Source organism: Columba livia, chromosome 9, assembly GCF_036013475.1.
Source record: "Columba livia isolate bColLiv1 breed racing homer chromosome 9, bColLiv1.pat.W.v2, whole genome shotgun sequence".
Taxonomy (NCBI): domain Eukaryota; kingdom Metazoa; phylum Chordata; class Aves; order Columbiformes; family Columbidae; genus Columba; species Columba livia.
In genome coordinates this window covers 21,653,807-21,681,035 of record NC_088610.1, presented here as the reverse complement: position 1 = coordinate 21,681,035, position 27,229 = coordinate 21,653,807, and the positions used below count along the sequence as shown (strand labels likewise).

The 27,229-nt window shown below is 47.8% G+C and overlaps 1 protein-coding gene across 1 annotated transcript in view; it reads left to right on the top strand.

Moving 5' to 3' along the window:
• The first annotated feature begins 4,191 nt into the window (after nucleotides 1-4,191).
• LOC135580261 (uncharacterized) overlaps nucleotides 4,192-27,229 on the top strand; it is a 55,436-nt gene continuing 32,398 nt past the window's right edge. The window contains exons 1-5 of the mRNA XM_065074249.1: nucleotides 4,192-4,924; nucleotides 11,373-11,496; nucleotides 17,687-17,778; nucleotides 17,917-18,003; nucleotides 23,219-23,425. The gene's annotated coding sequence lies outside the window, so the exon portion shown is untranslated. The remainder of the gene's footprint in view (nucleotides 4,925-11,372; nucleotides 11,497-17,686; nucleotides 17,779-17,916; nucleotides 18,004-23,218; nucleotides 23,426-27,229) is intronic.

The window sequence follows — 27,229 nt, the reverse complement described above, 5'->3', positions numbered from 1 at the left end:
AGCTGTGCAGGTGAATGAAATCTTCCCCCCTCTCCATAGAGACCAGCTCCCCGCGGCCTGGCCTGCCAGCCAGCCACACGCTAATTGGGGCTGTCATCAAAAGAAATGAGTTTCCAGGCGAGCGGAGTTCAAGCAGGTCTGGATCTGAAGTGTGCAGCTGCCCGTTCCCTTTTGTCCCCCTTCCCTTCTACCTTGCCTTTGTCTTCTCTTGCCTCTGTTGCTTTTGCTTGTGTTTCTTTTTTTAATGTTTTATTTTGAGGTTATGAATGTAAATTCGCTCCTCAAAACAGGAGGGGTGAAGCTCAATATCCAAATGACTTTAGAGAGGGCTCTGCTGCTTGAGGGGGTAGTGGAACATCGGTGTTGTGGGAATGTTCCTTGGCATGGAGCAAAAGGAGCAAGTGATAGGACAAGAGGAAACGGCCTCAAGTTGCGCCAGGGGAGGTTGAGGTTGGATCTGGGAACAATTTCTTCCCCAAAGGGCTGTGGGGCATTGGAACAGGCTGCCCAGGGCAGTGCTGGAGTCACCATCCCTGGAGGGTTGGACAGACGGACATGAGGTTCTCAGGACATGGGGCAGTGCCAGGGCTGGTTTATGGTTGGACTCGATCTCGAGGGTCTTTCCCAACCAAAATGATTTCCTGATTCTGTGCTTCCTCCTTGACTCCCTTCTCGATGCAAAGCAAATGCAATTTGGTCCTCAGAGCATCATCAGTTTTGGTAGCACTCATTAACACTCCCTGTTTCTCATTCTTGCAGGGCTGTAGTGATGGTTGAAATGTGACGGGGCCTTCTGTGTCATGCCTGTAAGAAATTCCATTTCCATCACATGAAAACTTTCCAAGTGCCTGTATCCTTGGGGTTTGTCTGGGACACAGGAGATGTCTGCACCCTAATGGGCTTGAGAAGTTGAACTGTGCGAAGACTCATGAGAGGCTGCAGCTTTGGGCTACATCTTCGCTTAGATACCCTCCATGCTCTTTGGGTACCAAAGCCACCAAGTGCTGCTCTTTGCTCAGGTTTTCTGAACATACCAGCAGCCACATCAGCGCTGTTGCTACCGGTTTGGGTCACCAGATAATACAGTTCCAGCTCTTGAAGGAGCTGAGTTGTCCCCTGTTCCTAATGTCCCCTGGCAGTTTGCTCCCCAGACCTTCTGGAGACCACATGTGTGATTCGTCAGGTGCAAAAGGTCGAGGGAGGGAGCAGAGGGAGGCACAACAGATGGAGACACTGCTCTGTGCTGTGAGAGAGCCAGCAATGACTTATCGATCAGCTCAGAAGGTGACGCTCCAGCTTGTGCAGATGGCGTTTGGCCAGAGGACTCTGCTCCAGGGCAGATGCTGAGTAAGCACCTGTGTCAGGGAGGTGGGGTTTTCTTGCTGAGGAAAACAAGGGTAGATCCCACCCTGGGGGCTTTGCTGTCTCTGAGGAAAATGTGAGAAGTTTCCCTTATCCTGGTGCTGACAGGCACGTTATTAATGGAGTGAGAGGAGACGAGGTGAAGCCTGGGCTCTGCTCGATGGCCATTGGCGGCGAGGAGTGACACCAGCCTTGCTGTAAGCCTTGTCTTCTCCTTGGGAGCACTTAAATCCTGCGCATCACTGAATTCCATAGAATTATTTTGGTTGGAAAAGACCCTCAAGCTCATCAAGTCCAACCATACCCACCCCTGGCACTACCCCGTCTCCCATGATTCTGATGCAGAAGGTGCCAGATCCAGGCCCTGGGTCCTGGCTACCCAAATGCTAAGCCAGGACTGCCAGGAGCAGTAAAACCACGCTTGCTATTCAACTTCTTTATCCTGAAGTGCTGGCTGAGCTCAAGGTGTTGCCCCGTCCTTCCAGCAGCACTCAGTATGGATTTCTTTCAACACAGGAGCCATAACCAGCTGCTGGAAATGTGATCTGTAGGAGTTCTGGAGAAGGGTTTTTTGAGACAAATATAATAAAATTACTTTGGTTGGAAGAAACCCTCAGGATCATGGAGTCCAGCTGTTTCCCCAGCCCTGGCACTGCCCCATGTCCTGAGAACCTCATCTCCGTCTGTCCAACCCTCCAGGGATGGTGACTCCAGCACTGCCCTGGGCAGCCTGTTCCAATGCCCCACAGCCCTTTGGGGAAGAAATTGTTCCCCACATCCAACCTCAACCTTCCCTGGCACAACTTGAGAATTTATTGAGGGCTGGACTGGGGCAAACTGGGGAAGTACATCAGAAACCATCTCCCCGAGCCCCACTTTCCCAGGGAAGCAGAACAGAGCATCTCCCACCATCGGGGTGTTTCTTCCAACTTGCAAAATTCACGGTTTGGGAGGTCATGGAGCCAAATGTCACCAATGGGTTCCATAAAGGGCTGGGTAATTTTTATGGCCAGTAATAACATTTGTAGTTATACATGCTGCAAGAAGATAAGGCTAATCAATTCTCATGCTTCAGGTCAGCAGCTGATTGCTGCAGGGGTCAGGAAGGAATTATTTCCTCACCATTTACAGCTTTATTTAATTGGCCAGATGCATTAAGAGCCTTTTAATTATTTTTTCCCCTCTTATTTCCTCTGAAGCATATGGAATGAAGCACTTTCAGAGACAACACTGCACTGGTAGGACACCACTGCTCTTGTCTGGCAGGGCAAATCTCCTGCATTAATGAAGCCTTTTAACGCTGGGACTTTCTCTGGGAGTTAGCAGGGTGGGTTTTCTTTTATTCCAGAAGAGGGTATTTCATTAGTGCTTCCTGATAACTCATAGGAAAATCCATTTGGTTCTTAAATGCAGTTTGCAGGACCTGCTCTCTGTTTGGGTCCAGAACTGGGTGGGAATTTTCCACTGTAGTGCTGGTTACACAGGCATAGCAATTGCTGTAGTTTTGATTTGGTAGCTTACAGTTTAAAAAAAAAGGCAAGTGGAGTAAATCCACATGGAAGAGCTTTGTTTTGAATCAGTTCTTTGCTTCAAATGAACCATAGTCTGACAATCCCAACCTACCGTTCCTATGACTCCAAATGGCTCTGTGGAAATACACAGTGTCCAGCTCTGAAATGATCTTGCACCATCACAATTTAAGATAAAACTGATTTTTTTTTTTTTTTTAATTTCATTCTGAATCTCGGATTGGGGGAAGCTCCATTACATCCCAGTTGGTTAAGTGGGCAGCAGCACAACGAGTTTTGGGCTCCTCATCTAATTTCCTCGCTGGAGCTGGGCAGGTTATAATCAACCTCCACACCAGCTCAGGGTTTGTCCAGAAACACCAATCTTTTGCATCAGGAAAGCAGATAGATCCCATCCACTTCAGTGAAAAAATACATAATGCCCTTTTCTCTTCAGAGGAAACCTGGCAAAGAGTTGTTCATTTCAGGAGCTTGCCGCTGAAAACCTGCTTTTGCCAGGGAATTATCTTTAAAAACTAATTTTCTCACTTGACTGAAACAAAAAGACTCAAACCCAGCAAATCTGGGATGTTTAAAATACTCTCTTTAAGTTAAAAGCTGTTTGGGACGTTCAGGTGAGCTGAAGTTTGCCCTGGTGCAAGCTGGAACGGCACAATCCCTGCATCAGTTTCTTCTCTTACTATTATGGGGAGCTTTTGTGTGTTTTTGCAAATTTTAGGAATTGCTGACCTTTTGTCTGACTTTTGAGAGGAAAGTACATAAAAGGCCTTCCCTGCTGTTGCAGGACAGCAACAGTATATGCTTCCCTACTCTAATTTAACACGTCTTTTAGTAGGAAGGGGAAGCTCCAGGCAAAGCCTGGCACTGCCCCACGTCTCCCATAAGCATCCTGCATCATTTCCTCTAATTTCTCTGTTTTTTGGCCACTTTTGCCTTCTCTTTTTTGCTTTTTCAGGACTCTCTTTGCACAGCAGCATCTCCAGAAGGGTCTTCCCCTTCCTGCCCTGGGGTGGCGAGCTGCTCTGTCCTTGGGCAGAGCTCATGCTGGAGTAAATATGAGGTGCCTAATGAGGTGATTAGAATAACGAGGCAGCGATGTCAGCCCTTGTGTTACCACCCTGAGACTTGGACTGTGGTGACCACAGGGAGTTTGCAAGGTAGGAAAGGAGGTGAGAGCGAGGATGAGCTAGTGCTAAGAAAGGCTTAACTGAACCTGGGCTTGGGCTCCTCTTGAGGCAGTTTCTGACTCGTGTAAATCATTATTTTCATCCTGGCTGCAGCGAAAGAAACTCAGTTTATTCTTGCTCTTTAAAAATCCTTAAAAAGGGAGAGAGGGAGTGGGGTCTTGATGTGCGTCGTGGGGATCAGACCCTTCCCGCAGCCTGCGCTGGGTGAGGATTCTCCGTCTCTGGAGACATCTTTGGCCACAGAAATGGTCCGAGGCTGTGGAACAGGCTGAGAGAGTTGGGGTGTTCATCTAGAGAAACCTTATTTTGGCCCTTCTTTACTTAAAAGGGGCCGATAGGAAAGATGAGGACAGAATTTTCAGCAGGGCCTGTTGTGACAGGACAAGGGGTGATGGTTTTAAACTAAAGGAGGGAGATTCAGGCTGGACATGAAGAAGAAATTGTTGTCCCTGAGGGTGGTGAGAGCCTGGCCCAGGTTGGCCAGAGAGGTGGTGGATGAACCATCCCTGGAGACATCCCAGGTCAGGCTGGACGGGGCTCTGAGCAACCTGAGCTGGTGAAGATGTCCCTGCTCATGGCAGGGGGGGCACTGGGGGAGCTGGGAATGTCCCTTCAAACCAAACTGTTCTGTGATCTCGATTCCACAACAAATGCTTCCTGAAAATCATCTTGGCCCATCTATGGAGAGAGAGGTCCAACACACCCTGCAAAAACCTGTATTTTCCTTACAAGAACCTCTGCTGCAGGGTTTGGTTTCCCGAAGCGGCTGGGAGGCGATGCGGCAGCTCCGAGCGTACAGCATTTAGCAAGCTGGAGAGCATTGCAAGGGCATTCTCCGAACTGAAGGTGAGACCCTGCTGGGCTTCCACGCTCCAGCGCCTTGCAGGGGAGACATGTCCTTCTGTCCCTGCTTCTGTCCCTCTGCATCAGGACTTTTAAGTGTATTTATTGTCAGGAGTGTCTCTGAGGGGGCTGCTCTTTTGCCTGATGCCCACAGGAGGGGTTTGGGACAGCAGTGACAAGCTGCAGGTGTCACCCTGGTTTTGTCAGAGCTGCTGGGCTGTTTTGATGTGCAGCGGTCACACCTCCCCTTTTTACCTATTGAAAAATAGCAATAAATTAATTGAGGATTATTAATTAGATTAATTGTGAAGCTTAACACGAATCACCCACCGCCTTTCCCAGTCTATAATCACTTGCTTTCCACGATCAATTAGACAGTTCCAGTCAATATTGTAGATCTTTTCAATAGCAAGGCGGCAGTCTATGGTTTGTGCATTGGGCTGGAATAGAACAAATCAAGAAATCATTATTGTCATTGCTTTAATGTAGACTGGAGTTTACCTGCTACAACTCGAACTTATGGCAAATTAATTCTTTCAGTTGTGGTTTGCTGAGCGGGGCGGGGTGGAAGGGGCATTTTTTTGCTCTCTGGTCCATGGATGGGTAAGTCTTGGCTCAGTTTCAATGTTTCAATTCTGCCCCATTTTTGAATGTAATGTTGGAATGACAGCTGAGTTCCCTCCCAGTAGAGCTGGCTAAATAGGGAAGAAAAGAGGGAGATTTACACCTGTTCTCCCAGTTGGAAAAAATCTGCTCTCAGTGCTGAAACGTTGGAACTTTAGAAACGCAAGTCAGTTCTTCATTTTGATGCCGCATAACTGACTGTATGGATGGGAGAAGCAATATGACTAGTAATTGCAGACAAATTCTCCATTTCCTTTAATTGTTTCTGTAACTTGATTTACTCTTGAAATGCTCCGTGGATGCTTTGCTTATTTACTGTCTCTTCGCATTCCTATCACTTTTTCTGCCCTGAGTGATGAAGCACATTCATCATTTTTTCTCATTTGGTGTGGGCAGATACAGTTGTTCCTGATAGCAGCGTGCTTAGAGAAGGAGCTGCTGGCAAAATGGTTAATATCAATTAAAAATGGGATGAGCCATTTATAGGGAAGAGGCAGGAGTGGTGCGAAACTGAAGAGAACACCCTACAAACATTTTAAGAGCACTAAGGAAAATGTGAGCAGGATTATATAAGAAAAGGTTGGGGCAGGAGGTTGAGCTGGAGAAATAGAGGAGCTGTTGGGAACACGAGTACTAAAGCCGGGTCTACACTTGGTTCTGAGACAATCCACTGAAATATTAATACTTCCAGAAGGATTTCTGTGTGCCTTGAGGACCTCACATGGCCATTCAGGCTTGTCTAGAAGGTCCACGCTCCTTCAAAAGAAGGATTTAGCAGCTGCTTTAATTTCCTCAGGTCCAACTTGAACTTACTGCCTCTCAGCTCTGAGGACCCGATGCCTGCCTCAATTTAAACCCAGCAGTTTTTTTATGCCAAGACTCGAGACGCATTCTGTACTTATTTCCCATGTGCTCTATTTAATAGTTTGTCTCCAGACGTTTTTTGCTTTTAATTTTACAGTGAAAAATAACCTAAACTGGCTGAAAGAAGTGTTTGAAAGATGACTTGTTGATTGTAAGCCAGAGCTGGGGGCTGCCTTATATAGATGTTTCCTGGGCGTTTTCTTTGGGAATAATCAGCCCCAAAGCTGGTCTTGGAGGAGAGTCACGGATGAGAGTTACCAGCAGGGGTTTTTATGAAAGATGAAACTTGCACTCAAGTTTCAATTCAGATAAAACATGCCAATTGAAGTGTATCTTTCCCTTGTCACTTCTGCAGAGAGAGATTTTTATTAACACCAATTGCATGGAAACAGGGGTCGGCCACAGTGCCCCCACGTAGATAAAAAGACATTAATGCACTTAGGCTGTGACAGCAGAGAGCAGCTGGTTTTGTTCTATGTTCTTTTTGACTCTGGTGGGAGTTTTGCTGAGCAGTGCAGGACGTTGGGGCCGAGTTCAATGAGAGATCCCTTGAGTGAAAATATCCGATTAGCTTGGAGAACAGGAGCTGAGGGGAGACCTTCTGTTCTCTGAACTGCCTGAAAGGAGCTTGGAGCCAGGGGGGTCGGGCTCTGCTCCCCAGGAACAAGCACCAGGAGCAGAGGAAACGGCCTCAAGTTGTGCCAGGGGAGGTTGAGGTTGGATGTGGGGAACAATTTCTTCCCCAAAGGGCTGTGGGGCATTGGAACAGGCTGCCCAGGGCAGTGCTGGAGTCACCATCCCTGCAGGGCTGGACAGACATGGAGATGAGAGCCACCAAGATGCTGAAGGGAGTGGAGCATCTCCCGGGTGAGGAAAGGCTGAGGGAGCTGGGGCTCTGGAGCTGGACAAGAGGAGACTGAGGGGTGACTCATTCCTGGGGATCAATATGGAAAAGGGGGAGTGTCAGGAGGATGGAGCCAGGCTCTTCTCGGTGACAACCAGTGACAGGACAAGGGGCAATGGGTACAAACTGGAACAAAGGAGGTTCCACTTAAATTTGAGAAGAAACTTGTTCGCGGTGAGGGTGTCAGAGCCTGGCCCAGGCTGCCCAGGGGGGTTGTGGAGTCTCCTTCTCTGCAGACATTCCAACCCGCCTGGACACCTTCCTGTGTAACCTCATCTGGGTGTTCCTGCTCCATGGGGGGATTGCGTTGGATGAGCTTTCCAGGTCCCTTCCAACCCCTGACATTCTGGGACTCTGTGATTCTCAGGGCCATGGGGTAGTGCCAGGGCTGGGGTAATCACTGATCTGGAGGGTCTTTTCCAGTCAAGGTGATTCTGTGATCTTTTGCAGTTAGTCTCACTTGGTCCCCAAGCAGAAGGGTGGTGGCTCATGCGCAGGGTGCAGGGAAACCCATTTCCCAGCACCACGATCTCATCCCCAACCCAGCGTGATGCTGCTCCATTGCAAACTCCATCACAAGCCTCATCTCCTACCCTGGGACAGCGTCATTAAGAAGGCTGAGCTTTTAAAGCTCTGCTGCCCGTGTAGCCAGCTGTGATGATGGATGGATCTCTCAGTCCTCGGCAGGAATTGTACAACACCTCATGGCTGCACTGCCCGATCGATTAGTACATCTCCTTCAATCAAGCAGACTTATTTTACCCGAGCCTGGAGCTGCCTTCCCAACCCGTCGGTGCATTTTGCAGCTCGTGGGCCACCTCCCTGCTGAAAAGGGTGAGAGCTGCTTCTGGAAAAGCTTTCTCTTTCTAGGGCATCTAATTTGAAGCTTTCTAATAAATAGGCCGCTCGACATTTTTTGATATAAAGGTCAACATCCTCTGCTAGACTGGAGGATTTTAAGTGGAGGAAATGGTATTGGTAGGCTGATTTTGATAATGATACTAATCTTGTATCTGATCCTCGATAACAATACTAACCCCATCAGCATACTGCTCATATCTCTGAAAATGTGGCTGGTATCTTTTTTGGCAGAGCCAATGCCCATTAGCACAGAGGAGCTTTACTCGAGGCTTTAACTTGTGGAAGAGCTGCCATGCAGAATGCAGAAAAGGGAGCTTGAATTGTTTTTAGGGAAAAAAAGTCAATCAGAGCAAGTGCTTTTGGCTGAATGGGGTCTCAGCCTCCTGAGTCGGCTTTCCCAAACCTGGTACGTGTTTGCTAATTGATTATTGTAGCGCTGAGCGCACATTTGACATACCAGCCACGCTGCATTTATCAACAGAGAACACCCCTAAATGCTGCAAAATGGGGCTGATGTCTAGAGGGAAATGCCCAGGACACACAGCAGGTTTGGAATTCCTGAGAGGTGTCACCCAGCGGAGCTGGGAAGCACCTGAGGATTTCTGGGGACATCAGAGGCAGTGCGGTCTGGTTTCTAGTGTATTTGTGCTCCACGTGCTTTGCTGCCTATTGTGAATGCTGCTTAAAATTTTCTCAGGTTAGGGTGATGCAGGGTCCTCGAAATGATCCTCTGGTTCGAGCATCAATTTTCAGGTAGTTTTAGCGCCAGGTAACCTGCAGTTTGCTTGTCTTCTCTCTAAAAACCTGTGGGTTTTGTTTCTCAGGAGCTCCGTGTATGGTGTTGTCAGAACATGGCTTATGTGGCTCTGCTTTCTCCGCTGCACAATTTGTGTTTTTCTGGATTTCCACATGCCTCCCACAGTCCTGACAGCCTTTATTCCCTTGGCCTGTGATCTATCACAGGCATGCGCTGCAAGCTGATTAAAATCTCTCATCGGGTGGATCAGCTATTGCTCTGTATCTGGCTCAAGCCGAGGGGCTGTAGATGCTGGATTTCTTTGATAAGGTGCCAAAGTGACATTCATATGTCTGAGCCAAAGCACTGAGTAAATGCGTTTCCCATCTCCCACCACGGTAGACTCCCAAAGCCCAGTAGAAGCAACTTATTACGTGGCTCTTTGCTACAGGAATGATCTGCCCTAGCACAAGACAGTTTGTTTTTCCTGTGTGTGTTTAGGCTCTTACCGTTGCTTACCAAAGAAGTATAAAACTCCTTCCAGGTGACATTTGAAGGAAAAAAAATAAGAAAATCAATTGTTTATCAACATCCCGGCAATCAATAAATGCAGTGATAGGTGCAGCTATCTCTATTGGAGCTCAACCTTGATTTCAAGGAGCCAGGTTTTTTTCTCTAGGCACATGTGGCTGACACTTGGCTGTGTCTGGGCCAAAGCATGGAGTTGGACTCAGAGCAAAGGTCTTCAGAGGAGCAAAGAATTGTCTTGTGCCATCCTGAGCCCTTCCCTTCCTTGGGGTGGTGCTTATTGCTTTGTGCGTATTCACAGAATCCCAGGCTGGTTGGGTTGAAGGGACCTCTGGAGACCCCCCAGTGCAACCCCTGCTCACGCAGGGTCACAGAGCAGATCACACAGGTGGGTCCAGCGGGTTTGAATGTCTCAGAGAAGGAGACTCCACACCTGCTCTGGGCAGCCTGAGCCAGGCTCTGGCACCTCCCAGCAAACAAGTTTCTGCTCATGCTCAGATGGAGCCTCCTGTGTTTCAGTCTGTGCCCGGTGCCCCTCACCCTGGTGTTGGGCACCACTGGAAATTCTCTCTGATGTGTTGCTCTTTGTCCAGCTGCGGGAGCTCTGGAGATACTTGCACACACATGTGGTCCACGAGCTCCCAGGGAGGGAGCCTGTTGTCTGGGGATTTCTGCACCAAGCCACAGTTTCACAGGAAAGAGGTGAACCATGGGACAAAACACTCACCTTAGGAGGATTCCCCACTGGTTTAGAAGTCTGAAGTGGAGCAGTGTCTGCGTGGCTATCTCTGTGAAGCCCCCAGACAATCCTCCCTTTTTCTGAAGTTCCCCAGTGATAGGACAAGGGCTGATGGTTTGAAACTAAAGGAGGGAGAGTCAGCCTGGATAAAGGGAAATTGTTGTCCCTGAGGGTGGTGAGAGCCTGGCCCAGGTTGGCCAGAGAGGTGGTGGATGAACCATCCCTGGAGACATCCCAGGCCAGGCTGGACGGGGCTCTGAGCAACCTGAGCTGGTGAAGATGTCCCTGCTCATGGCAGGGGGGGCACTGGGGGAGCTTTCACAGTCCCTGCAACCCAAACCATCCTGTGACTCTACAGTTTTATGTCCGTATTGTATTTCCCTCCCTGATCCGCTCACCATCCCGGGACGCCTGTATCCTTTCACTCTTGCTTGAACCTCATTGGTGTCTCATTAAATGAAGGAATTTGATTTGCAAATGCAAACATGATATGCACAGGCTTCCTGAGCCTGAGCGTTCCCATCTGACCAGCCGTGAGGCCTCTTAGTGCCTTCCATGCAGCTGAGATACACAAAAAACACAGCTAGGGACTGAAGAGTTAACATCAGCAGCTCCCAGACACGCTGGAGAGTTACATCATGTTGCTGTGGAAACTAACTTTCTGAAACCACAGTGATGTATGGTAAAGCTTTGGGTCAGCAGGTAATAAATTCTGTTTAAAAAGTGATTTTTTCCCCATCTGCTGATGTAAACATCATTAAGAGAAATGACGGCTGAGAGATGGATTTCTTTTTATATCAATTTTCAGACAAAGAAAATAATTTTTTTTCATAATAAAAAAGTTGCTGGAAATCAGAGAGTGCTATAAATAATAAAATAAAGAAAAAGCACCGGTGATGGGACAGAAATTTTCCCTGGTGATTGGTTTACAGCTTTCTGTGATTTAATGGGGACTTGCGGTTGCCTGTGGGAAGCTGCAGCAAAGCCCTGGATGGGCAAATTGTACCCTGAATCTCAAACTTTGGAACATCACTGTCCCACGAGTCCTCTGTCACCTGCATTTTCTTGTTCTGCTTATTGCCATTGAGAAGGGGGCATGTTTTTGACCGTGCTGCAGTTGGGATGCTCACTAGTGTATCGGGGATTGATTTACTTTTTATTTATATATTTTTAAATGTCGTTTTTCATTCTTCAGTCCCAGGAGTGTCTGGAATGAGGCAGCGAAACCATCTGGGTTTACCCGACGTGGTGCGACAAGCCTGGCTAACCGTGAGCGTGCCCCTGGGAACGCAGACAAAGGTGTCACCGTGATTAATGGGGTAATTAATAAGCAATTAATGTGCTTTAGAGCATGGCTATAGCTTTTATCCCAGCCATCTCCGCTCAGCACTCCTCTGCTTTCTGTGACGAGCTTGGGCTGATGGAGATGATGCTTCTAGATCTTGAAGCAACCCTAGCCGCTCTGTGTTGGCCCAGCATGGAGTCCACTGGGGAGGGAAGGAAATATGGGTGTTTTGTTCACTAATTAATGGGATTTTAAAATGATTGCCCTTGAAATGAGTGCTCTGGAATATCCTTTTTTGGCAGTTTCTCCGTTCACATCCCCAGAGTTTCTGTCTCTGTGCAGATACCTGACGGGTGTCACAAGCTCACATTTCCCTTGTCTACAACCCAGGCGGGTGCTCTCACTTGCATTAAAGCCCATCAAGGTGTTACATTGATACCTAGAGCTGAGCAAGAAGTATATTTTCCATTTATGGCAAAATTATGGAGTTTAATTTAAATGGGTTTTTTTAATGTGTTCCAAAATGTCCCTGTGAAACCATTACAGAATTGTTTACGTATTCCGAGTCGATTTTGGCATTTAAAAGCAATTAGAACACAAGAGAAACTTCTAAGTGAAAAGTTATTTCAGAATGAAAATCAAAGTATTCCGTGCCCTCAAAATAATGAAACATCATGCTTTGACGTTATCAAAACACTCGAGTCATTTTTTTTTGTGTAGAAACAAGAACATATTGGTATTGCCATGCCCAGGTGAGTTGTTTCTTTTGCAAGAAATCAATGTTTTCCTGATGGAAAATCCCCCGGCAGCCGTGGTGGGAGCAGCCAAACCTTGGCCACTTGTGTAGTGCCATCCTTTTCATTCCGCAGCCTCCAGGCTTGTGCTCTGTGAGCAGTCCCAAAGGCTGATAATGAATCAGTGTAGCTGCTTCATAGAGAGGGAATACGATAGCAAAAATAATAATAATGCTTCAATGTTAGTGAGTGATGGGGTAGCCGTGGAGGGCAACCTGGGCAAACCTGGGTTTGCTGAAGTACCCATTGTGTTTTAGGGGATATGAATGTCAAGTCAACAAGAGGCAAAAGATACCACAGCTCTGACATGGCAGAGACAGGAGATTTTGCACTTTGTTGTACATTAAAGGAAACATCAGCAGAAGTGAAAGCTCAGCGGTTGCTTTTAAAAAGCCGGGAGAGGAAAAACAGGAAGGTGAGATTGCAAGAAGACTCATCTCCTGAAGACCAACACACACGTGGCACTTGAGCTGGGCATTCCGGGGTGTTTGGTGGTTGAAGGTGACTCTGTTGATGAAGATGAGGCGCCTGGCTGGTCCCACGGCTGCTCTTAAGCATTCCTGTCCCTGCGCAGGGGAGATCCTCACCCAGGACAATGGCTCTTGAGTGCTTGGTTGACTTTGCTGCAGGTTGGACATGGTCAAAAGTGTGGACACCAGGCTGAACCAGGACCATAGTGCTGGTCTTGCATAGTATAGAATAATTTTAGTTGGAAGAGACGCTCAAGATCATCAAGTCCAACCATTCCCCACCCCTGGCACTGCCCCATGTCCTGAGAACCTCACCTCGGTCTGTCCAACCCTCCAGGGATGGTGACTCCACCACTGCCCTGGGCAGCCTGTTCTAGTGCCCCACAGCCCTTTGGGGAAGAAATTGTTCCCAAAATCGAAATTAAACGTCCCCTGGCGCAACTCGAGGCCATGTCCTTTCATCCTATCATTTGTATCCAAGATGCTGTTTCTTAATTGCATCCTTCTGCGCACCTCCCAGCATGGGGTTGTCCTCCAGGAAACTCCTCAAACTGCCCTTTTCGGTGCCTCGATGATATGTATGCCATGCCCAGCCTGGCATGTGGATGTTTTAAAGGCCACTTCCAGCCTGTGTATCTGCCAGCACAGCTTGCCTGCTGTAACCAACCCATTCAGCATTTACCGCTCCTCCAATATTTGTGTCAGCCGTGATCTTTGCTGGCAGAAAGCTCCTGTTTTCCCTTCCAGGTGGTGGAGAATGATCTCCAGCCGCCCTGGGCTGGGAGCAGAGCCTGCCCTGAGCCCCCTTTGATCTCCTGGTTCCCACCAGAGCCAGATAATGCCCCACTTCGGAGGGGCCAAGATTCCAAGTCACAACCTCCAATTCTTTCACCTCCTTTTTGTCCGCCCGGCAAAACTAGAGGACGTGTGCTGGGGAAATGGTTTGAGCCGTGGTCTTTGCTTGACAGCAGTGGCGAGAGGGTGAATGATCTCTTTGTCAATACAGTGAAGGCCATTGCCTGCTATTGATTTATTTTTATTTTTCTTTTTTTGCTGTTAAGCAGAACACTCCATTCCAAGCAGTGCAAAATTGCTGCTTTGAACATTAATGCTTTTCCTCATCATTCTCCGTCTCTGTCCCTGGTCCCCATGCTGCTGCAGGACATTCCCATGGACGATGAGCAGGTTGGGGACGGTGCACAAAGGCTCAGCAGCGCACCTTTAATGTGAAAACAAGTTTTATTGCTACTCCTGAAAGCATCTGCAAACGTAGATTTAGCATCAGCCTCCAGGCTTAAGATACAGCTGTTATATTTTCCTTTTTTCCTTTAATTCTTTTTTTTTCCCTCTCCTTTACACTAATGTAATGCTTATTTAGGAGCTGCAGCCATCTGTGTCTGCTACGGATGGCACTGTTAAATTTGCTATTGCTTTCTCTCCTCTGGTTTGATGAGACTCCCAGTGCATAGAAAATTTCCCAGGACGGCAGAGACTTTTCTTTGATTGCTTTTTTGATTCCCTCCAAAAGAAATTGTTCACAGTACTCTTTCTCTGTGGAAAAAGGTGGTTGGGCGGAGAGCTGAGGATCCTGCCTTATGTTTGGTTAATGAGGTGAGTTTATGAAAAGCTGGGCAGAAGAAAAGGTGGTGAAATTAGAGGGGTTGGTTTTATCTGTGAATAAAGAGGGAGGGCAGGAGGAAGGGCGCTATGAGGAGCACTTTGGCAATGCCCTGTTTTAGACAGAGCCTCTAGTCCTGCAAGTTATTTACTGTTTTTTCTTCCTTTCTTTGCTTTAGTTGGGTGTTTTCTCTGCCATCTGCTCCTTCAATGCTCCTCCATGGGGACATTAGCTGCTCTTTGCACCCTCTGCCCTGCTGATTGCTCTCTTCATGGCAAGGTTAATAACGAGTTTATCCAGAAATACTTTACTATCCTACAAAGAATCACAGGGCCCAGGCATTAGGTGATGGAGGTGCCACTTTATGGTTTGTAGGGGTTGAGAAGTTGGGTCCTCTCTGACCATAAACCCTTTGGCTGCTGCTGTTTGGGTACCCAGGACTGTTCCTTGGCTCCTGTCTGTACTTCTCCTCCAAAGCTGTCTGTCTGTCTGCAGGTTATTCGCAGTGGCCTGGCCGTCTTGCAGAATGGGACAAGCTGTTCTTCATAGTGGTGATAAACTGGTTCAAAGCCATGGCTGCTGCAGTCACGAGATGGTGGAGCTGGTCAAGTGCCAGAAGGCAGGAAAGTCGGTTCAGTTCTCTAGGATGCCTGAAGGTCCCTGTTGCCTCAAGTCACAGACTTGCTTTACTGATGCCTCTCCGTCCTTCCAATTCAGGCGGTTAAGGGCTCAGAACCAGTCCAGGATGAACCCAGCATCCTGCAGAGCCCGCAGCACATTCGGCTCCTCGAGCCGAGACCTGGTTCGGTACCCGCGATGATGAAGGTTCACACGCACGCCACGAACACTTGAGAGCCTTTGCAAGATGGTTGTGCAGCTGTCAGCATGATGAATGGATGTTCTGTTTTATTTCCTGCTTTATCAAATACTAATTATGTCTATGATAATTCTAAGCATCATGGTTACTCTTGGCTCATTTGTTTTTCACTCTCTAGAGACATAATGGGGTATTTCTATTCCCCCCCAACTCCTATTCTTGAAATTCTGCTTTAATTGTTTTCTCTTTGGCTTTTGCTTAAGGTTCCCTACTCCGAATGGGTCAGTGTATTGATCCTGCACTTTGATAAGGTCAGCGGAGATCACCTGTGACATTTGGAAGAGATTTGCTCCTCCCCTAATGGGCTTAGTCATCAAAGAGTTTTACAAGGGACAGGGCAGGGCAGAGATTGAATTTGAACTCTTAACATGTGTTTATTTAGGCAGTCCTGCAGGGCTCTGAATAGCGATATCACTTGAGAGCATCCGATGGACGGGTTACGAATTCTGCATGTGATACCGACCATCGTAACAAAACTTCAGTGAACCTTCACATCTACGACAAAACTTCATGGAACCTCCAGATTTGGGACGCATGTTCCAGCAGCTGCTGTCAGGGTCATTGGGTGAGGTGACAGTGCCAATAACCGACCTTAAAGGGTGCAGGAAAAGGTGGCCCCCACTTTTGGCACATGTGCAAACCCTGGGCTGCGACTGGTGTCCCCAGCCAGAGTTAATCTCTCCTGATTCAGATGAAAGTGAGGAGAAAAAAAAGAAAAGAAATAGCAACATCTGTCTGGCCAAATGAGCCTGGAGGAGGAAAATAAATAAATGCATTCCTTCCTTATGTCTGCAGGCAAGCAGCTGAGGTCTTGGGGAATAGAGATTGGACTAAGCTACCAGCTTAATGAGCATCTCTGAGGTTGGGCAGCAGATAATGCAGAATTTCCTGTGCTTGTCGTGGCCGAGGAAAGAAGGAGGGGAGCCGGGACGTGGAGGCATGTCCTGCACCATCCAGCCCTGCTTGGTCCAAGCCTGGGCTTTGGATGTTCTCCCAGGAGCTGGATTAAAGCCTGGCTCTTCAAATTTATCTACTGCTAGGGTGACAGTGTCAAACAAGGAGGATCCACACCCTTGCAAGCTCCTCCAGTGTTCGGTTTCCCTCCCTGCTGGGGAATCGCACGATATTCTGGGATTTATCTGACCTGAACTTCCGGGCATTGAATGTCGCCCATGTGTTTGTCAAAGCCTGGGCAGTCCCCTGCAACCCAGGATATTTCCATGTTTCAGATGTCTAGACATCTTGTGATCTCTTAAGCAGCTCCTCGATAAGCTGAACAAGCTGAGTTATGAGTTTTTCCAGGTCTCATCCGTGTGTCAGACGCTCTCTGGTGTCTCCCTTCCCTACGTGGACACCAAGGGCTGGGCAGCAGGGCTCAGAAGGCTGTTTGCTCATGGTTAAATCTTCAGCAGCTTTGTTGTCACCTCCAAGTCCTGCTTGGCCTGTCCCCAAGGCAGGCCCTTTGTAGGGTGGTGCTGAGCCCAAACCTGCAGCATCCTACGTGAACCTTTGTATTGATGTCCCCTGCCTAAGACATCCTTACATCTCCTAGAAAAGCTCTGTAAATGCAGGGCTCTCCAAGCCACTGTTTAAACTGTTGGAATGGGTTGTTTGTTCCACATGGAGTCATGTAATTGTGGGTAAAAGCGGGGTCAGGTGGTGGGTAAGAGAGGAAGCAAATGCAAAAGGTTGGGGAAAGCCTGGCTCTGTTCCTGCTTGCATGAATATTCACTTACTCCACTGAAAGCATCTTGAGTCCTTGCTGCAGTCAGTGCTTTCTGAGGTAATCCCTCACACTTTAAATAGCTGTAATTTGCATTCCTGCTTCCCAGAGGTGTTATCTTGCATTCGGTTGCATCAGAGTACCCAGGCACTGTAGATGTGATGTGTGATTTTAGGTATCAGATGGAGCTTGTGGTTGAGGGACCACATATGGATGAAGAAAACAGTCTGTGTGTTGTGTCATCTGCTTCAACCCCGTACAAATGTTTGTCCCCTCGGATCCATGCTGGGTCACGCAGATCAGGGGTGGACTCTGTTGACACCTGATAGGACAAGGTGACAAAAATATATTTAGTGACTCTGTAATGGGCAACGAGTCCTGCCCCTTGTATCTGATCTCATTTAGCCGCCTCTGTAACCCATGCTGTTCTCATCGTTACTTGTTACGTGACCTCTCTTTCTGCTGTCTATAAATGTTCCCAGCAAAGAGTATCGCTCCAGCAAATGGGGGATAAAACGCTGAATGATGTGGACAGAGAGCAGAGCATTGGCATTGATCTAAACTGCAGGGAGGTCCCTGCCTATTCCAGAGCAAAAGCTTTTTGCTGATATTTTTAGGTTGAGAAGTGAGGCCATAAAGTCTTCAGGATATCCCAGGCGATGGCAGAGTGATTCAATCATTCTCTCTTATCAGATTCTCTTTGTCTTGCTTATCTTTCCCTTTTTTCCCCTTCTTTTTTAAGGGTGGGAAATGCCTTCTCTAAAGGGTTGGATAGGCATTGCTGTGACGGGCAGCTGCAGCCTTTAGCAGAGTAAGCAGCTAGGAAATGATGAGGTAAGCTAAAAATCCAGCTGTTTGATGAAACATCTGCTCTCCAGGCCCTCCCCAGCACACCTTCGTGTCTCGGGGCTCATCCTCAGGCTCCCCAGAATGGGAAAAATGTGGGTTTTTTTGTCTATCCTGTGCACACAGGTGGCTTCTTCATGGAGGATTTCCAAGGTACCAGTCTCTGAAATGCTTCTGGCTGCTGCTCTTCTTGGAGACACCCATCAACTTGAGGTAGGTCACTTAGTACAAAGTCACTTTAACCAACCTGTGCTCACCTGGATCTGCATTATCTCAAGGAACGGGATAGCTTTGGGTATTCTGGCTGTGGTCTCAGCCTTGCAAATCCTGGGTAGCTCAGGGGCTGCAGGATCAAGCAAAGTCAAGCAGAAGGTCCTTTGCAAGATGGGATGTCACCAGACCGTGCAGATGGCTCGGGTTTTGTGCTGTGATCAGGTTAATGCTTTGCAAACGCTACTTCCAGACAAGATGCAATAACTCCAATAATGTTTAAATAAGTTTGAAGACTTGGCATGAGATCCCTAGGCCTTGTGGATGGAGCAGGAGAGCTCAGAAGTGGATTTAAGATCCATGGCTGTCTTGTTTCTGGTTCTGTCTGGAGTACTGTGTGAGTCAGAGCAGTCACAGGGCTCCTGTGGTTTGAATTTGAGGTGTCACCAAGCCGATGGGTGCTGCATGGGCTGCGATGGTGCCCTATGTCCCCTCAGGGACATTCCCACCCGCTCCTGGGTGGGGTGGCACAGCATTAGCAATGGAGGGGTGGTGAGCAAGGTGCGGGACAGGGCTCGAAATGCCTTGGGGAGCTGGTTTGCCAAATACAGTTTGGGTCTCAACGCCAGTGGGGCTGTCGCCATCTTCCTGCCGAGGAGCATCCCTGGGCAGGCAGCTGGGATCTCCCTCTTTCCCTTTTCCTTCCACTTACTGCTTGCGTTAACTCTCTTCACTGCCCTCACCCTAATGGTCCCTCCCTCGGTTTATGTCCTTCAAACTCTTCCCCTTAAACACTTAGTCATCACTTAGCTAAACTACTGTATACAAATATAGCTCTTTTGATCTTCCTACGTAAATCAATACCTCCTGCCCTTTAATCTTTGTAGTGGCTTTCACTGAGCCCTCTCCAATTTACTACCTGTCTTTGAAACTGTTGTCTTTGGAGCCCGATAACTCCGCAATTTCAAATCCCCCAAAGCCCTGATACCTGCCCACAGCAGGAATATATGGTGGCTCTTTGCCACCGCTGTTTGTCCACAAGTGGCACAAATAGTTCTGAACATAGCATCTCTTGTCCCCTCGGACCACTGTGGCTCTGCATAAGCCCGTGCTGGCACTGAACTGGGTGCAGCCGAAGCTGCAGTCCCCAGGGCGGGTCTTACAGGACATGGAAAGCCAAGGCGCAAGCCAGCGTTGATGATGCTGTGTCATTTTGGGGTGAAGGACAGTTGTTCCACTTGGGTTATGGAAAGGGAATTCTGCAGTAATTCATAGAATTACAGAACAGTATGGTTGAAGGGACATTCCCAGCTCCCCCAGTGCCCCCCCTGCCACAAGCAGGGACATCTTCACCAGCTCAGGTTGCTCAGAGCCCCGTCCAGCCTGGCCTGGGATGTCTCCAGGGATGGTTCATCCACCACCTCTCTGGCCAACCTGGGCCAGGCTCTCACCACCCTCAGGGACAACAATTTCTTCCTCATGTCCAGCCTGAATCTCCCCTCTTTTAGTTTAAAACCATCACCCCTTGTTCTGTCACAACAGGCCCTGCTGAAAGGTCTGTCCCCATCTTTCTTACCGGCTGTAGAGATGAATCCCATGTTTTCTGTGACAACACAGCAAATACGTGACAGAGACACAAGTAAGTCCAAGGTGAATGAAGGACGAGAGAAAATGGCTTCAAGTTGCACCAGGGAACATTCAGATTGGATATTAGGAAAAATTTGGAAATTAGGAAAAGAATTCTTCCTGAAAGGGGCTGTTGGGCATTGGAACAGGCTGCCCAGGGCAGTGGTGGAGTCACCATCCCTGGAGGGTTAGACAGATGGGGATGAGGTTCTCAGGGACATGGGGCAGTGCCAGGGGTGGGGGAACGGTTGGACTTGATGATCCTGAGGGGCTTTTCCAACCAAAATGATTCTATGAAATGAGATACAAGGAGCCCCTCTTTGTCCCTTCAGTGAGGACATCCCTTCCTGGTGAGACAGCCAACCCTGTCTGGCTGCTGCTGGGGCACCTCCATCCATGGCTGAGATCCCAGGACCTGGGACACCCGTCCAAGGCACAGGTGGGGTGAGTGGCACTTGTCACGGCTGTGACGGGGACGAATTGGCTCACGTCACCTGCTGGCCTGGAGCCATTGCAGCACCAGGAGTGTATTGATAGACGGGGGTAGGAAACCTCGTGCCTGGATTAAGTGCAAGTGTCAGACCTGAGCCCAACTCACACTTTATCCCCAGGGTTTAGCCTTGTCAGTTGTGCTACATTTGGTAAATAAAACTGTCAGTGAAATGCTCTTTGAGCATGTGCCTGTGGCTTTAGGGCAAGAATTAAGGCTCTCTGTAGGGCTTGGAGAGACCATTGTGCAGCTACTCCCCCTCTCCTTGCCCTGACTGTTACCTCCAGTTAACCTGGGACCATTCCACCCCTGGACTGGGAACACTGGGAAAGTCATTTAAAGCCATTACAGTAAAGAGTGGGTTTTTTTTACCTTACAAATGAAAGGTTTATAATAGCAATAAACCCCTTATTTTAGCATCTCGTTTTGGGTCAAACAAAAGATGGTCAGAGCATTAGATGGAGAATCTCACTGTTCTGCTCATCCCTACTGGATGAATGTAGTAGTGCTGCCATGGGCCATATAGCTTAATTAGTCACTACTCTCTTCTGTTTCTAAAAGGAAGGAAAAAAACAACTTTGCAAAGCCTAGGCAGGCTGTCTGTGTCATATTTCCTGTGTTCTTAGAGGTGTTAATGAATTCATTAATCACTTAATGGCAAGGAGGGTCTTTAGGGACCGGCATCACAATTTACTGCTCCCAGGAGGCGGAACGGCTCTGTCACCGATCTAAAGTTTCAGCTCTGCTAATTTGTGGTGGCAGAGCCACCGAAGAGCTGCCTACAGTCCTGGGAGAACATGCCAAGCTCCAGCATCGCTGGTACCTGGAGCATTGTGACCAGGCTGCGTCTGCTGGGTCCGGTCCTGCAACGAGTGATGCTCTGGCTCCGAAAAGTTGAGAGGTTGAACAGGACAAAGGAAACATCTCCCCGCCCGCGTGGTTGTGTTGCTTTCTTTTTTTTTTAATTGTTTCCACTGGGACAGGCTTCCCGAAAAGCAACCGCAAAAGCTCTTCCTCGCGGTGGGCTTGGGAGCACATCGTGAGCCTCTGAGTTTTCTTGCTGACTTAGGAGATATAAGCTATGGCAACGCGGCCGTATAATCTGGTCTGGGACTGCAGGCTATGCCGTGAAATGAGTCTGTGAATCTTTTCTAATTGGAGAACGTCAGGGTGATGTATTTTGACTGAAGCTGTCAGTTCAGATGCGAATTTAAATGTTTGCATTTCTGTTCTGCGGAAAATGTTGATTATTTCAGTCTCTCGCCCCTGTTGCAGGAGAACGGCCAGAGTTCCCTCCTAAATGGCTCTTTTGGCTTATTTCTAATCACACGGCAGTTCAGGGAGAGGAGGACGTGCTCTGCTCATTCCCTTCCACCAGCCTGTCATCACTTTGCAATTGCACCTTTTTAAAGTTGTTTTTTTTCCCCTCCCTGCTTTTCTGTTCTCCTGTTTAACTTCTGCTCTGATTTCTCTTCCCATCTTTCCTCTCAGTCTGTTACTTTCCCAAATTGAGCACCGAGGGAAGCCAAGTACATGAGATGAGGGGTAGGATGTCAGGACCTGTGTGCAGGTGGTTGCTCCCCATCCCTGGTACCCTTCTGGGATTCATTCCCCACCATTGTGTTCTTGCTCAACAGTTGTTGCATAGATGTGCAAGATTAAAGGTGGAGAGAAGCTCCATGTTAGACTGAAAAAGAGGAGAAGGGGAGAGAAAATAGGAATACAAAACCACTTTGTCGTAGGAAACACAAAGAGAGGCAATTTCAATAAATGCCAGATGGCCAAAATTAACCGGAGACATGTAGAGCCCTACATGTCCAACTGTTTGCTTTGGCAGGGATCCTCAGCTTTCCAAATGAGAGTCTCTCAGGCGCCCTTTTCTTCTCCTTGGCCTTTCTCTTCACTTTCACTTACCTTCTAGTCTTTGCTTCTTACCCCCAGTATTCATCTTCTCCCTTGGGTCTCTCTCCTGCCCTCTCATCTCCTACTGCTGCCCGTGATTCATGTTGCACTTCAAATAATAGTATCATTCTGGTTGGAAAAGCCCCTCAAGATCAAGTCCAACTGTTCCCCAGTACCCCATGTCCCTGAGAACCTCATGTCCGTCTGTCCAACCCTCCAGGGATGGTGACTCCAGCACTGCCCTGGGCAGCCTGTTCCAATGCCCCACAGCCCTTTGGGGAAGAAATTGTTCCCCACATCCAACCTCAACCTCCCCTGGCGCAACTTGAGGCCGTTTCCTCTGCTCCTGGTGCTTGTTCCTGGGGAGCAGAGCCTGACCCCCCCTGGCTCCAAGCTCCTTTCAGGCAGTTGCAGGAAGTGACAAGGAGTGAAGGTTGACCCATGCATGGTAACCGGCCTCCTGCCACCATGACGAGATGTCCCTGTTCAGGGAACTGCTGCACGGCCAGATGGAGAATGCGTATCCTACTGGGATTTTGAGGTAGTACCTGCACGGGGTGGCTGCAGGGAAGAGCACTTGACAACACAGCCCCGTGGAAATCTGGAGCACCCCACCTCTGGGCTTGTCCTCCCCTCCTGACATGCTTGGATCACCTTTATTTCTTTGTTTTTGCTGGAAAATCAGCAGGATCCCTTGCCAAGCAGAATGGGGGAGACCCGGCGGTATTAAATTGGAGCCCCACCACACGACATGTTCCTCCAGACAATGCAATCAGGAGGGTCCTTGTGCACCTCCTTTGTGTGTCTGCGCGCTCGCCGCGTTCTGAACATTTATTATTCTAAATTGCCTTCTGCACATTCTACAATAATTACGACTAGTGTTTGCCTTGTTATCTCCGCAGTTTCTAACAAGAATGCCGTCATTATGCCAGTCGTTAGCAAAATGGATGTTGTCCGGCGTTGTGGGGCTGCTTGCAGGAGGAGGCTGGTGCTCTCCAACCTCGACGGCTCTTTTTTACAGGGGATATTGTTGTTCTCAGTAGGGTTGAACCCAAGGAGGTTACACGGAGAAGAATAGCTTGGAGGGAGCACTGGTGGGTGTCAAGATTAGCAGTGACGCACTCGGAGAAACTGCTAATGCCAACAACAGTAGAAATCGGAGAAGAAGCAGCCATTTCCTGATGCTTTTTCTGTGTTTAGGTCTGTTCCTGGTGGTAAACCCCGATATCTCTCTATTGAAGTCGCCGTCGCTTGGACCTGAAGAGATGTTCTTGCTGTGATGGTGGAGATGTGGGGATGAAGGTGAGGCCAACGATGAGCAGTCCCGTTACCTGCACGGTGGTACCCGACTCCTTAGAGAATCTGGGCCTGCTGAGTCTCCTTTGATAAACACAAAAGGCAGATTAGGTAGGTTGTGTTTTTCAACACGAGCCTTATTTTTTCCAAAGCCTCCCTCCCAAAATTTGACAACCCTGAAACAATTGGAAATACAGTTAGATTTCACTCAATTCAGGGAGGGGGAAATTGTACCCCCCAAAAAATTCCTTTTACCTCCTTGTCTTCTGCATCATGTCCTAATGAAAGTTGAATTTTGTATTTCAACTACCACATACATTTTTTTTCTTGAAATCCTACTGTTTATAACACTTGGTGACCAAATGACACATGTTGTGTAAGTTGAGTGACAGGTTTCATTCAAACCTCAACAATTATTTTTCCTCACTTCAGTAAAAATGAAATAAGTACTTCTTAATTTTCCTTCAGTTTTTGAAATCTTGGGAGAACCAGAGCTATTAAGTGTCTCTATCACGATGAGCCTCCAAAGGGAAGGTCTTAGTGGCTTGGAGTGTAAATATGCACAAACACAGAAGCAATTAAAGGCAAGGTTGGTTTGTTTGGTTGTTTTTTCCCCCAAAATACCCACAGTGCAAAAATTACCACATTATCCCATGATTCATTCTCACAGGGTTTGGTTTCTCATTGTTTAAAACCTACTTAGATCTTTGCAAGGCAGCCACATCCTTGGTACTTCTTAACAGCGGAATCGCATTTATTGTCCTTTTTCTTTTAATGGGAAGCTAGCGAAAAATTATTTATGGGCATATTTTCCTTCTTTCTAAATGCAAATTATGAATTCAAGGGAAGATGTATAATTGTTTCCTGAGATTAGGTATTTTTAGGTGTGCTCACATCTGTATGCTCGTAAGCAGGCCTTTTTCCATTGCACTTTGGAAAGAAAACCAAATTTCAATGGGATTGTATTTGTTGAATACTGATTAAAGTAACTAAACAGAATTTAGAGTTTACATAGGCAATGAGGTATAAAATGTGACTGAGTTGCCTCTATTTTAGAAGAGCATCGCCAGATTAAAACGTAACTATGATAAAATAGATCTCGTAATACAGGTGATAGAAAAAAGTTCCTTATAATGAAAAAGGATTTTTTTGTGTTATACTAAACTTGGAAGTGCAATATACACACCTAATGAATGACTTAATCTGCTACAAACCTTATAATTTGTGAATGTATTGAATTACTGCAGCATGTGATATTTAAAAGTTATTAAGGGTCTCCTTCAAGTCTTGAGTAAAGTCAAAAGCAAAGGTGATCTGTGATTTCTCTGGAGGTCAACTTGTCCCTGAAGATGATGCTCCAGAGACAAAATTAGGACAGTTTGGCTGATCCCATAGGCCAGGTTCACAAAGGTGGCTCCTTGTTGGTCCAGACCTTCAGGTTCTTCTGGTTTGTGACATTTAGAGAAGATCTTGTTCCTTGGGAGTTGTGGTTCCCATCAAGAAAAGCTGTCCTGCCCTGTTCCGCTTCTCCACCTTCCAGTGTGTGTAAGCTACAGTGGGTTACCAAGCCTCGGAGTTTGGATTTAACATATTGCTGATACACATTAACTCGTATGACCCCAGTCCCACAGATACCATGAGTGTGGTGTCTAGACATCAGGTGTCTTTTGGTGGCTGAAACTCAGATTAAGACAGTGACAATGTTGGAAGGTGGGGAAAAGAGGGAAGCTTTGAATGCAGGATAAGTGGATGATGGGCCGCAACATAGAAGGGATTTGGTTGTAGTGAAGACAGCAAACTACAGTTTTATGGCCAAAAAAGTGTCTGTTTGTGTGGACCTGAGCAACCTTGTCTTCCAAGAGTGACCTTGGTATTATTATTATCATATTGCTTTTGGGCAATTTGAGTTCACTGGTACCTCGAGGTCCCTCAGGAAGTGGAGAGCAGGTCTACATGGACAGCTTGCGATGCTGCATCTCTATGAACTGAACTAGATGGTGGTGTTGACTTTAAACCTCCCAATTCTGTGATCTCCTGCTGTGGTGCAGTTTGGATGCTGGTGAAGAGCAGGCAGGAGCTGTGCTGGGACTCTGGAATAGCAAGGCAGGGCTGGCGGCCAGGTTATTATCATTTTAGGATGGTCAGCGGTTGCTGAGGGAAGCGTGGAGAGCTTCAGCCTTCTCAAAATGTCCTTTACATCTTGGCCATTACAGAAAAGGGCAAAGATTTGAGCTGTGGCAGGTTTGGGGCTTCTAGAAGACCAGTTGCAATGCTGTAATTATGCATTTCAGTCTACAGAAAGCTCTTACTGATCTCTGCAATAAGCCCAAGTCCTGAATCAGATACATCTAGGTATAAATCAGATAACCTGTCTTGGTTGATAATCACAGGGTTGTAGAATGGTTTGGGTTGAAGGGACCTTCAAAGCTCATCCAGTCCAACCCCTGCTGTGAGCAGGGACCTCTTCACCAGCTCAGGTTGCTCAGCGCCCCGTCCAATAATCCCAAGTGCTTGAAAGGAGATAAAAGTGCCATTTTTGAGCAGACCACCTGGAGGAGGCTGGACTTGGTGACTTCATGGCCCTGTGCCAACCCAGGACATTACTGCTTCCATGCAGACACTGCCGTGACCAGAGCCCCAGGTCCTGTCCTGCTGGGCATCTCTGCTCAGAGGTGCCGCTAGGGAATTATGCTTAATTAACCAAGATGAAGAGGGCAGGAGAAGCAGAGGGATTAAAACTAGGGCTGAGGAGCCGGGAGTTGCCGTTGTTCGTGTTTATGCCGAGTCTCTCCACGGGGGATGTTCTTCACTTTGTCTCAGCATGCCTGGAGTCCTTTAAGTGAGAGGCTTGCAGTTTACAGAGTCAACAGATTTAAGCAGGCTACGAATATTAATTATTAATTACTCTTGGAGAGTGCTATATATTAGATTGGTGAAGTAGTTAACAGCTCTGCCTCCTCCTCCCCGCAGACGCGCTCTTGCTGTCAGATTTCTCTCCCTAAGACCCCAGTGCTAGAATTAGGCCAGAAACTATTTTCCAGTCGAGTGGCTTTTAATGGGCTCTCCAGATTTGTTCTGTGCATCCTGCGAGCGACTGGGTACGTGGGAGAGGAGAGGCGCTGGGATTGATCCGTACTGGAAGGAGGATTAGGGGTTTGACTAAGTGCGGCTCGGTGCTGCTGGAGGTTGGATCTCGTTCTCCAGAAGCATCTGTTAATTAAACACAACACAGGGCTGCTCCGGAGCAGCCCGTTTGCAGAGCTCCTGAGTGATGGTGTATTTCTGATGAAAGGCACAACGATGCTCTTTTTTTAGATCAACTCTTGTCAAGAGAGCATCTTACGGGCGTTCAGCATATCTCTGAGGGTCCTTCCCCCACCTCAGCTACAGCAGAAGGAACGAAGGTGGTTTTTTGTGTAATGAGCATGATGATTTGGAGATGGTGGCACGTCCTGGCTCTCTGCAGATGTTGAGGAGGTGTCTGAGTGTCGCTTAACAGCTTTTTAAAGTCATTAAGGTGTTGCTTCACTCCAGGGCTGTTCCTCTGGCTGTGATGTCTTGGTTTGGGGCATGTTCTCTGTTGCAGTCACCCCCAGCTTCTTGTGATCTGAAGCTTTGCCCGTGTGAAGGGACTTGCTGTAGGAGACAAGTGCCATGTTGGGATGAGGTTGGTGGGGTCTTCTGCTGAGCTAAGCCAGCCTAGCTCTGCTGGATTTAGGGCTGAGTCTGAGCTGGAGTCTTACAGCAGTGGATGGAGAAGACATTCCCAAATGACAAGTTCCTAATTACAGGAATCACTCAAGCAGCACCAAAAAGGGCAGCGGAGAGAAGGCTGGGGAGCTCCTTCTGCAAGGCGAAGGAGCATTGTGGTCTGTCAGCAGCTGCCTTGTTTCCAAACACCTCACACGCTTTGTT